Below are 10,597 nucleotides of genomic sequence, written 5' to 3'. Positions count from 1 at the left end.
GAGAAGCACCATACACTTGGATTCAAGAAACAGACAGACAAAGAGGGGGAGAGAGAGAGAGAGCACGTGAATTCCATTTCATGCTCACACACAATGAATGACACCAAAGCTCTGAGAAGAGCTACCATCCAAAACTTGACTGCTTGCATGTAGATGGCTCCCTCTAGCATAATAATGACCAAATTAGGTCAACTGGTTTTGTCAATTAATTAATTACTTGGCCCACAGCTGTTTTAACAGCTTTATAGAACAACTGCAAAGAAACCCCCAAGCAGTTGATTTGATACTGAATAGCTACAGCTTCACTCTTGCTTAATAAGGAAAAGCCAGATTGAGACAAGAGGGTCTTATTATTTTACCAGTGCATTGAATTTGATGTAGTTAATAGTTTGCTACTGATCTGGGGAAGTTATTTTTATGCCATAAAAAGGCGGTAGTTCAAGCCCTAAGCAACTTGGATTTAAGCATTTCTGATCAATAAAGAGCCAAATATGTGTGTCTTTCACTTAAAACTGAGCAGAATAGTATTTAAAATGTCCTGACCTCTCAAGACCCACAGATAGTTCCTTCTCCTTTTGAAGTAAACCCATAAAAAGTACATTTATTGAATCAAGTTTAATATTAATCCTGTTGGAGGTTGTCTATTGACAATGCCAAATAGAGTTCCCTTCTGTTTCAGCTCACATAAGATGCAAGACAATCTATCAAAACACAAGTTCTTAATCCTGGGCTAGTGAGGTTGGTAGTTCATGGATGGGCTTGAAGGGGTCAAGAATATTCTGGAATATTATGCAAAATTCTCTGGATTTTGCCTTGTTAGTCTGTTAAGGAGCAAGAGCCCCTGGTTTAAGTAACTTCTATAAGACTTACTAAATAAATAGAAACTGCTACATTTTGTGGGCTTCGTTTGTTACAAAATACATCATCCTAGATAATTGAATCATTCTATGTGTATAGGGGATCACTGATTTGGACAATATAAAATTAAAGTTATTCATAGTAAGCCAGTCCTTTAAGGGAATTATGACACATGAACAAATAACCCTAAAAAAAAAAAAAAATCAGAGTCAGTGAAGAGCCCAACATTTCTCAGAAACAATACCAAAGGAAAAAGTTTACAGAAACACTATCTAAGGAGAAAAACTTGAAGAAGAAAAAGGCTTCATCTGGTTGAGAAAATCCCAGGACACTGTTGGAAGCAGAAAGCACTTGAACTGTCCACTGCAGAATAGATAGAAATTTGTAAGCAGTGATGGAAGAGTAAGATCTAAGTGAAGATGAGTGTTGAGCAAAGTCATGGACATAGGAAAAGACAAGGTATCTTCTACAGCTGGAACTTCCTGGCCAAGAGTAGCAAATAAGACAAGGATGTAACCTTGGATCTTACCAAGAAGGCTGGGCCCTATTCAATAGGAAGCCTACGAAATGGGAAGCTATTTAATGTTTCTGATCAATGGGACGACGTGAAAAAGTAGATCCATCTAGAGTGGAGGTAGAAGAGGACTGGAGGGGGGAGGTCCATTATTTGCAGAATAGCCAGGGTGGGGAGGATTAGCCACAAAGAATAGCAGACCACCCAGGGTTATGAAGGAGTTTGTGGTTGCCAAGGGCAACTGCTCTGAGGTCAAAACTTCTGTCCAAAATCATTGCCCTTTTCAAATGTTTAGTTGGCATGTACATACAAAGACACAAATCCTTAGCATCTGCTATACTAAGTCCAGGATGATGTGTCCCCAGTAATCTTACCCCCAGTAAACTGGCCTTAGTAGGAGGGAGACAGACTGAGCCCATAAAGATGTAGTCCCTGCAAATGACAGAGAACAGGAATGAATTCCCTCTTGAACTCTTGTGCCCTTCATTATAATCTTAACTGCCTGCCTCCCTCACCAACACAGGACACAATGAAAGTTACCATTGGAGATGTCAACTCTACCTTTCCTGGCTTGGAGAAGTATAGCTCTGTCTGTCTTCACCACACACTCCCTTCTGGTTATCAACTGAAGGATTAATTATATTACACACCCAGGCTGATCAATAAATACATGGCCAGAGGGCCAGAGGCCATTTTGAATAGAAAATGTTTACCTTCTCTAGAAACCATGACATGAAGCATTGGAAGAAATTCTCAGGTCTTTCCATCACACAGCCAACAGAACACAGGCTTCTGAGGTCATTATCTCGTATATAATCATTAAGACAACTTCAACAGGAGGAAAAGGAACCTCAGGATGAGAATCTGATACTGTGCAGACATTTACACAAACTGTACCAGACATGCATAGTCCTCTGTTATTACAAGGGTTCTTTGGTAGGAAATAATAAATCTCCTCCACTGGTGGTTGGTACTGTTACTTTGTGCTTTGGAGGAAACCCAGAAAAGGAAAATGTCTACCTAACCAGGCCTAGAAGAGAAGAAATGGGCCGAAAATTAAGATCTCAACCTAATTTTATTCAATTAACAGCTGAGCAAGAGTTTGGTATCTTTGAGCAGGAACGTCATTTTGGAAATTTGACGAGCAGTGATTTAGTGAAGTCTTGAGATAAACTGAGACTTCCACTTAATAATATTTGCTCCTGAAAAGAACATTACTTTTGACAAGGTGCTTCAGAGTCCATGTGTCATTTCTAAAATTATCTCATTCCCTTGTAGTGCTTTCATTGTTTGAAGTTTCTTTGTTCAAAGTTTCATTTTGTTTGATAATTATGCCAGGTATAAAATTCCCTCATTACTTAAGAATCATGGTGAGAAAATAGGTAAGTATATAGGTAGGTAGATAGATAGATGATGGATGGATAGATAGGTGATAGATGATATGGATGGATGGATAGATAGATGATAGATGGATATATAGATGGACAGATAAATGATAAATGATATGGATGGTTGGGCAGATGATAAGTAGACAGATGAATGGACAGATAGATAGGGTCTTTTCACCAATGTCACAAATAAGATTTTTAAAAACTGAGGTAAGCAGAATAATGCCCTCTCCAAAGATTTCCATGCCCTAATCCCTAGAACCTATGAATATGATAAAAGTAACAGCTGGCAAAGAGAATTTGCAGATATGATTAATTTAAGGATATAGTCATAGGGAGATTCTCCTGAATGACCTGCTGAATTCAATGTAACTGCAGTGGCCCCTTTAAGATAAAGGCAGATCAGTCAGAGGAGATGTGATGATGGAATGGGAGGTGGAAGTGGTACAGTCTGAAGTGGGGAAAGGGGCTATGAGCCAAGGACTGCAAATGGCCTCCAGAAGCTGGAAAACACAGGCAATAGATATTCTTCTAAAACCTCCAAGAGGAATGTAACCCTGCCAACACCTTGATTTTAGGACTTCTGACCTTGGGAACTATAAGATAACAGATTTTTACTGTTTCAAGACATTGGTTTGTGACCATCTGTTGCAGTTGCAATAGGAAACTCATACAACACTGTGCTTGGAGCCTTCAGGGGTCTCAGTTCCTGCCTGAAAGAAACAATAAGAGGTAGGAATGGCACCCCACCTTCCCCCCACAGGCCCCCAGAGGCACCTGAGGGATCTGAGCTGCAGACAACGAAGACCTCATTCTGCTGTCGCGGCAATCCTTGGCATGTAGGAACCTGCTACTGTGACACCGACATCTGGAGGAGCCTTCAACTGGCTCCACTCCCTTTCTATTCACATTTTCATCCTATTATGATCCAAATGTCACAGAGGGTAAATGGTCCCAAAGCAAAAAGGGAAATGACTTGCACAAAATGAGTGGAGCCTGAGGATATATGGAAGGAGGCGCTGACAGGGAGGGTACTGTGGGGCGAGGGGAATGCTGTGTCAGCCTGGGTCTCCTCAGAGCACTACCAGTGACAAGGGCCAGAGTGCAGGTGGCTTGTTTGGGCAGTGATTATAGGGAGCTAGATTATAGGGAAGAGGAACAGAGGAACAGGAAAGCAATGCAAAGATGTCTTGTTGAGGGTACTTGTCTGAAGACGCTAATGAAATGCATTGTTCATGGGTAGTCCCATGAAATACATTAAATACACATGTATGCATTCTCTCTCTCTCTCTCTCTCACACACACACACACACACACACACACACATCCCGTGCCCCAAGTGAATGCCAGTAAGGTACTGCAGGCCACCTGAATTATCACTATGGTGTCAAAGAGGCCCTGAGGCAAGAAGCTAGAAGGCTGGAAGTACAACCTGAAGGTCCAGTGTGAAGGCTGGCCAGTTGAAGACCATTGACATCTGTTCTCAATTGGTCACCACAGCAGCATTTGGAGTAAGAGGTAGGTTGACAAGAAAAGGAATCCAATCCAATGACAAAACCCAAACATTGCAATGGAAAGAAGGATCCATTTGGAAGACCAAGAAAGGAAGCCAAATCAGCTCATATTGTGTGGCCATTACCATGTGTTATCAATTGTGACTGGAGCTCCTGGTCAGCAGCTTACAAATCCTCCACACCCGGTACAAGACTGGAAACCTCAGCAAAAGTTTGCCAAATTGAATTGAATTATTTTCCTGTATAATAGTTTCCAGAGGCTGCCATAATCACCTCAAATTTAGTGGCTGAAAACCACAGAAACATATTCTTTCAGAATTCCAGAGGTAGAAGTCTGAAATCAAGGTGCCTGCAAGGTCATGCTCCTTCTGAAGCTCTGGGAGAGAATCCTTCCTTGCTTTCCCTAGTTTCTCATGCTTGCTGGCAATCCTAGGTTTGTAGATAGATCACTTTGGCTCTCCACCTCCATCTGCACATGGCATTTTCCCTGTCAGTTTCTCTCCTTCTTCTCATAGGGCACCAGGCATTGGATTTAGGGCCCACCCTAATCTAGCATGACCTCATCTTACTTTAGATACATCTGCAAAGACCCTACCCCCAAATAAGATCACATTCACAGATTCTGGGTACACGTGAATTTGAGAAAACACTACTCAATCAAGTGAACATACACATGTTTATTCTGTTATCACTATGGTAGTCATGATTTTGCCTTTTGGGGAAAATTATCCTATAATAGTGCTATTAAAAGTCAAGTCAGCAGGAAGCAATGGATTGGAATGGGGGAGGTAAAAGAGAAAGCGTTTGGAGGTGAATGTGTTAAATTGGCCTAAAAGTGGGGCTGGAGGTCAAAGGACAAAGAAGGGTTGATGGAGAGGAGGAGTAGGAACCTCAGCAGCAAAAGTTCCGTACTATCTAAAGTGCTCATTCTACAGAGAAGAAAATTGAGGCCTCGGGTGGGGTTCCTCTCTAAAGGACACAGAGCAGATAATTGGAAAAAAGCAGAATGCAACCCAGACTTTTTGATTTCCAGCCCAGGATCCATTAGCTGATTGGAAAGATTCTAAGTAGTTTCAGCATTTGAATGGGGACCATCAAATTGTTCATTTTCCCCGGATAGCTTTCCATATGTCACATCTTTAACGTTCCCATGTCTGCACACAAGTACATACACATACAAAAAAAAAAAAAAAGTTTCACCCACATAGTAGCACAAAACCTAATTACAATTTCTCTTATTAGAAAAGCTGAACCTGAATCAAAATTCAACCACAGATAATTAGCTTACATGCCTCCCTGATTACACCATTGTGCAATCTTTTGGCCACAGGGAAATGTCTAAACTGTAGACAACTCTATAGCTATTAGTACAATGAAATAGATTTTGAGACAATGATTCCAATACTTGACAACGATACAGGTACAGAGGATCTCTGAATTCTTAGAATTCACAAAAGCAGGAGGAACTGTGAAAACAGAAAGCATTAGAGTCCCACACTTGAATTTTTATTTTAATTATGGTACTGACACTAGGGTCTTGGAAATATTATAATCAAGCATCATTTTCTTGTCTAACCCTCCAGTGATATTCCAACTCCTGAGAGTTTATAATCACCAAGTCATAAAATGTAGCCTACTTTCAACTTGCTTTTACCCCACACTGCTTTAGGTATTAGTTATCTAGTGACATTTCTTTACCAGCCAGAGATTTGGGAAAATGTAATCATTGTTTTATAAACTTTCTCAAAACTTTAGTGCTTTGGGGTAGTTTCTCTCCTATTCTGCAGGAAATCCAATGGGTACCAGGATAATGTTTTGGCTCCATGTTTTGGTACACTTTGGAGATGCATATGCAATAATTTCCATGTCATATTTCCAATGGTCATTGTTTCCACGACATCATCTCATATGATTCTCACAACCACCCACCAAAGTGGTTATTACTGTTCCCATTTCAGAGATGAGAAAACTGAAGTTCAGAGAAATTGAACTGACTTATCCAGTCAATGCCTCACTGCAAAATGGCCAAGTAGGAACCTGAACACCAAGCCCCTTCCTCCTTCCCATGCTCCAGGCCACCATCTGTCACCTAAAATGAGGCCAAAAGCATGATCTGCTAAAGAGATATTCTTAAGATATATTGATGAAATGATCCATTTGGAGTAGTTTGAATAACCAAAAAGATCTATCCAGAAAACAATACGGCCACAATGGCACACAAAAAGGTTCTCTCTAAAAATTCATGAATCTATTGACCACTTTCATTAAAATGAGCATAAGAAGCCATAAATGTCTAGAATGTCAGATGTGGAAAGAACACAATATCATCTAGATCAGTGGTTTGGAACTGGAGGTGCTGGTTGACAACTGTGGGCAGTGCTTCTGGGATCTAGCGGGTGGAGACCAGGGATACTGTTCAACACCCTACAGTGCACAGATCAGAATCCCCCCAAAAGAATAATCTGACCCAAAATGTCAAGTGACCAAGTTGAGAAACTCTGATCTAGATCAGAAGTCCACAAATGTTTTCTGGAAAGGAACAGATGGTAAATATTTTAGGCTTTGCCATTTACAACAGAAGCAAATACATGCAATATGTCCATGAATGGATATGGGCATGTTCCAATAGAACTTTATTTAAAAAAGCAGGTAACTTCCCAGATTGAGTCCACAAGCCATAGTTTATCTACCCTCATCTAGATTAATGGATTTCTAATTTTCTTTAAGGACCATGAAATGTTCCACTCAAATGAAATATAACATGAAATCCAAGATACACAACAGGTCAGAGAAATGCTTCTTCAGTTGAAGCAGTTCTCCAGTGGTAGGCTGAGTGAGACTACTCAGAGCAGTTTGGAACACTCTACTCTTACCCAAATGCATTTTTCAAAATGAGAAAGTTATTTTGTACTCAAAACCCCTTAGTGGCATCCTACTGCTCCTATGACAAAATCCTTCTCCCTGCCAGTATGACCTCACAATGCATCAGTGTTGCTCAGTAGCTCTAGAACCTGACTGATAAGCATCCAGACCCAACTATAGCACTGACTAAGGGCAAGTTATTTTACCTCTCTGAGCCTCATTTTCCTATCTACAAAAAAATCTACAAAAAAGTAATTATGATCAAAACCCACCTGATGCTATTGTTTTAAATGACATTTAAAATGAGAATGGGGGGGTGCCTGGGTGGCTCAGTCAGTTGGGCATCTGCCTTCAGCTCAGTTCATGATCCCAGGATCCTGGGATCAAGCCCCATGCTGAGTTCCCTGCTCACTGGAGAGTCTGCTTCTCCCTCTCCCTCAGTTTGTTCTCTCTCTCTCTCTCTCTCTGAAATAAATGAATAAAATTTAAAAAAAAAATGAGAATAGGATTGCCTGGATGGCTCAGTCAGTTAAACATCTGCCTTTGGTTCAGGTCATGATCTCAGAGTCCTGGGATTAAGCCCCAAGTTAGGCTCCCTACTCAGCAGGGAGTCTGCTTCTCCCTCTCCCTCTGCTCCTCTGCTCATACTCTCTCTCTCTCTCAAATAAGTAAATCTTTAAGAGGAGATTGATTAAATGACGTAATGGATACATAGCCTCTGCACAGTGTCTAATATATAATATCACTCCATAAATTAATATCATTATTATAAGAACTTATTGTTTTTATTAGGCACTCCTATCTCTAGACACAATTTGTAGGCCCAAAGCAGGGGTTGGGACACCAGGCCAAAACCAACTGAAGGTGCTCGGTGATGAAAAGAGGTCTTAAGGAAGACCTCTCTCAGGTCTCTACATTGATGTTTTTTGTTCTTATTTGGCACAAATACCAATCATGGGAAAATTTGAGGTCAAGCTGCTTCTCTAAAAGCTTCTGGATCCCAGCTTGATTTGAGTGTTGACAAGTTTATCAGTGTTGCACTCTGGAATGAAGATTATCCTGTTCTTCAGGCCACAGAAATCACAGATGGATGCAAAGAGCAAAGTTGGAAGGTCCCTTTGAGGTGCTGTATTGCTTCCACCCAGGATGAAAGAAGTGGTAAAAAACCAACTTGTTGTAGACACTGTTAACTGCTTCCCAACAGTAAACAATAAACAATGATTACCCTCCTTTTTTGTTCCTCAGGGAAGTCTCCTCAGAGAAGTCTCAAGAATCATAGGCCATGGTTCCAGGGGCTACATCTTTTTCAATTCAAGCCACTCAAGGCAGCTCCACTTGCCTGTGATTGACAGAGAAGAAAGCATACAACTCAGCTCTGGTTAATAAAACCTAAGGAGAAGGACACTGTCTAGCTGACCATTCTCACTTCCGACACTGACTACAAGTTTGGGGGTCTCAAGACCACCCTCAGTTTCAATAATTCGCTTTAATTATACCAGCCATTTTATGGTTTATTACAGAGAAAGAACATGGATTGAATCAGCCAAGGGAAGAAGTTCAAGAGATACTGAGCTTGGAGTTTCCAGCTGTCCTCCTCCAGTGGACTCATGCACATGATGCTCACCTCTCCCAGCAACCACATGTGATGACAAGCATGGAGTGATGCCAGCTAGGGGAGGCTCACTTGAATCTTGGTATCCAAGAGATTTTATTGGGGCTCAGTCATATAGACATAACTGACCAACCCCATGGCTGACATGAGTCTTCAGCCCCTCCAGAGGTGCAGCCACACAGCAAAGCCCAAGGCCGCCCAGCATAAATCACATTGGGGTTTTTTTTATTTTATTTATTTATTTTAATTTAAATTCAATTAATGAACCTTTAATGTAGTATTAATTTCAGAAGTAGAGGTCAGTGATTCATGAGTTGAATATAATACCCAGCGCTCATTCCATCCCATGCCCTCCTTAATGCCCATCACCCAATTACTCGATGCCCCCAACCCCTCCCTTCAGTTTCTTTCCTATGATTAAGAGTCTCTGATAGTTTGTCTCCTTCACTGATCTCATCTTGTTTTATTTTTCCCTCCCTTCTCTATGCTCCTCTGTTTTATTAAATTCCACAAGACTGAGATCATATGATAATTCTGTCTCTGATTAACTTATTTCACTTAGTATATCCTCTAGTTCCATCCACAATGTTACTAACGGCAAGATTTTTCTTTCTTCTTTCTTTCTTTCTTTCTTTCTTTCTTTCTTTCTTTCTTTCTTTCTTTCTTCTTTCTTTCTTTCTTTCTTTCTTTCTTTCTTTCTTTCTTTCTTCTTTCTTCTTCTTTCTTTTCTTTCTTTCTTTCTTTTTCTTTTTTTAATGACTGAGTAGTATTCACATTGTTAACATGCCTCTCTGGGCATAGCCCAAGGCCATCAGATAAACAAAGACAGTCTTATCTGGCAGGACACTCTAAGGGCTTAGAGGTTACCTCCCAGGAGCTGGGGCCAGACCACACAGACCCACAGGGGAGGACTTGGTGGAGTTTTCATCTCCTGTCTTCAAGAGATACAGGACAGGGATCCTTGCTCTCCCCACATTTGACTGTTTCTGTGTGCAGACGCAAGGCCTGGAACTGCAGCAACCATCCTATAACCATAAGGCGAGCCACCTGAGGATAAAAGTCACAAGGGGAGGTCGGCAGAGAGAAAAGATGGGAAGCCCGCAGTTCTAGCTCATGTCTTGATGCAAACTTTTCTTTACAGGAGATCATATACCTCCTTAGTTTGTTTAAGCTCTTTGAAGTCAGATTTTCCTGTTACTTGCAGGTGAAAGCTTCCTACCTCATACACCTGATCATTAAGGGATTATGGTCTGGCTGAGAGTCAGTCAACTGAATGAACAAGAAGGAGTCTCTGAGGCAATGTAGAATACAAAGCACACCTGAATAATAGTAATAGAGTCACCAGTTCATCCCACCAGAGTGTGTATATTTCTGCAATTTACAGTAGAGGTAAAGTGGAAAAGCCCCACGGTAGGAGTCTGCAAATTTGGGCTTAAAATTTTATTCTATCAATACTTCAACTGTGGGACTTCGAAGGGGTCACTCAACTGCTCTGAGCCTTATTTCCTCATCTGAAATACAGGCCAAATAAAAATTTACCTAATTCAGAGTGCTTTTGGAAATCTTGCCTATAAGGGACACACATCAAATCAAAATGGTTTAAGCCATGGGGCACCTGGGTGGCTCAGTGTTTGAGCATCTGCCTTTGGTTCAGGTTGTGATCCTGGGGCCCTGGGATCGAGTCCTGCTTCGGGCTCCCTGCAGGGAGCCTGCTTCTCCCTCTGCCTATGTCTCTGCCTCTCTCTGTGTATGTCTCATGAATAAACAAATAAAATCTTTTTAAAAATAAATGGTTTAAGCAAGAGAAAGAGAGAGAAAGAAAATTGATTTTGAGGGGGAGGTAGCACAC

The 10,597-nt window shown here is 41.1% G+C and overlaps 1 long non-coding RNA gene across 2 annotated transcripts; it reads left to right on the top strand.

Annotated features, from left to right (window-relative positions):
- Positions 1–7,293: 7,293 nt before the first annotated feature.
- LOC112679075 (uncharacterized) lies at positions 7,294–10,295 on the top strand. Of its 2 annotated transcripts, XR_003148097.3 has the most exons (3): positions 7,294–7,387; positions 8,207–8,294; positions 8,382–10,295. It is a non-coding gene; the product is annotated as an uncharacterized LOC112679075 (long non-coding RNA). The 2 variants fall into 2 exon arrangements; XR_007411266.1 differs by lacking the exon at positions 7,294–7,387 and having other exon boundaries at positions 7,394–8,294.
- The last annotated feature ends 302 nt before the right edge of the window (positions 10,296–10,597 follow it).

Source organism: Canis lupus, chromosome 6 (genome assembly GCF_003254725.2).
Source record: "Canis lupus dingo isolate Sandy chromosome 6, ASM325472v2, whole genome shotgun sequence".
Classification (NCBI taxonomy): Eukaryota; Metazoa; Chordata; class Mammalia; order Carnivora; family Canidae; genus Canis; species Canis lupus.
Note: the sequence above shows the minus strand (reverse complement) of the source record. Positions and strands in the feature narration are given on the sequence as shown.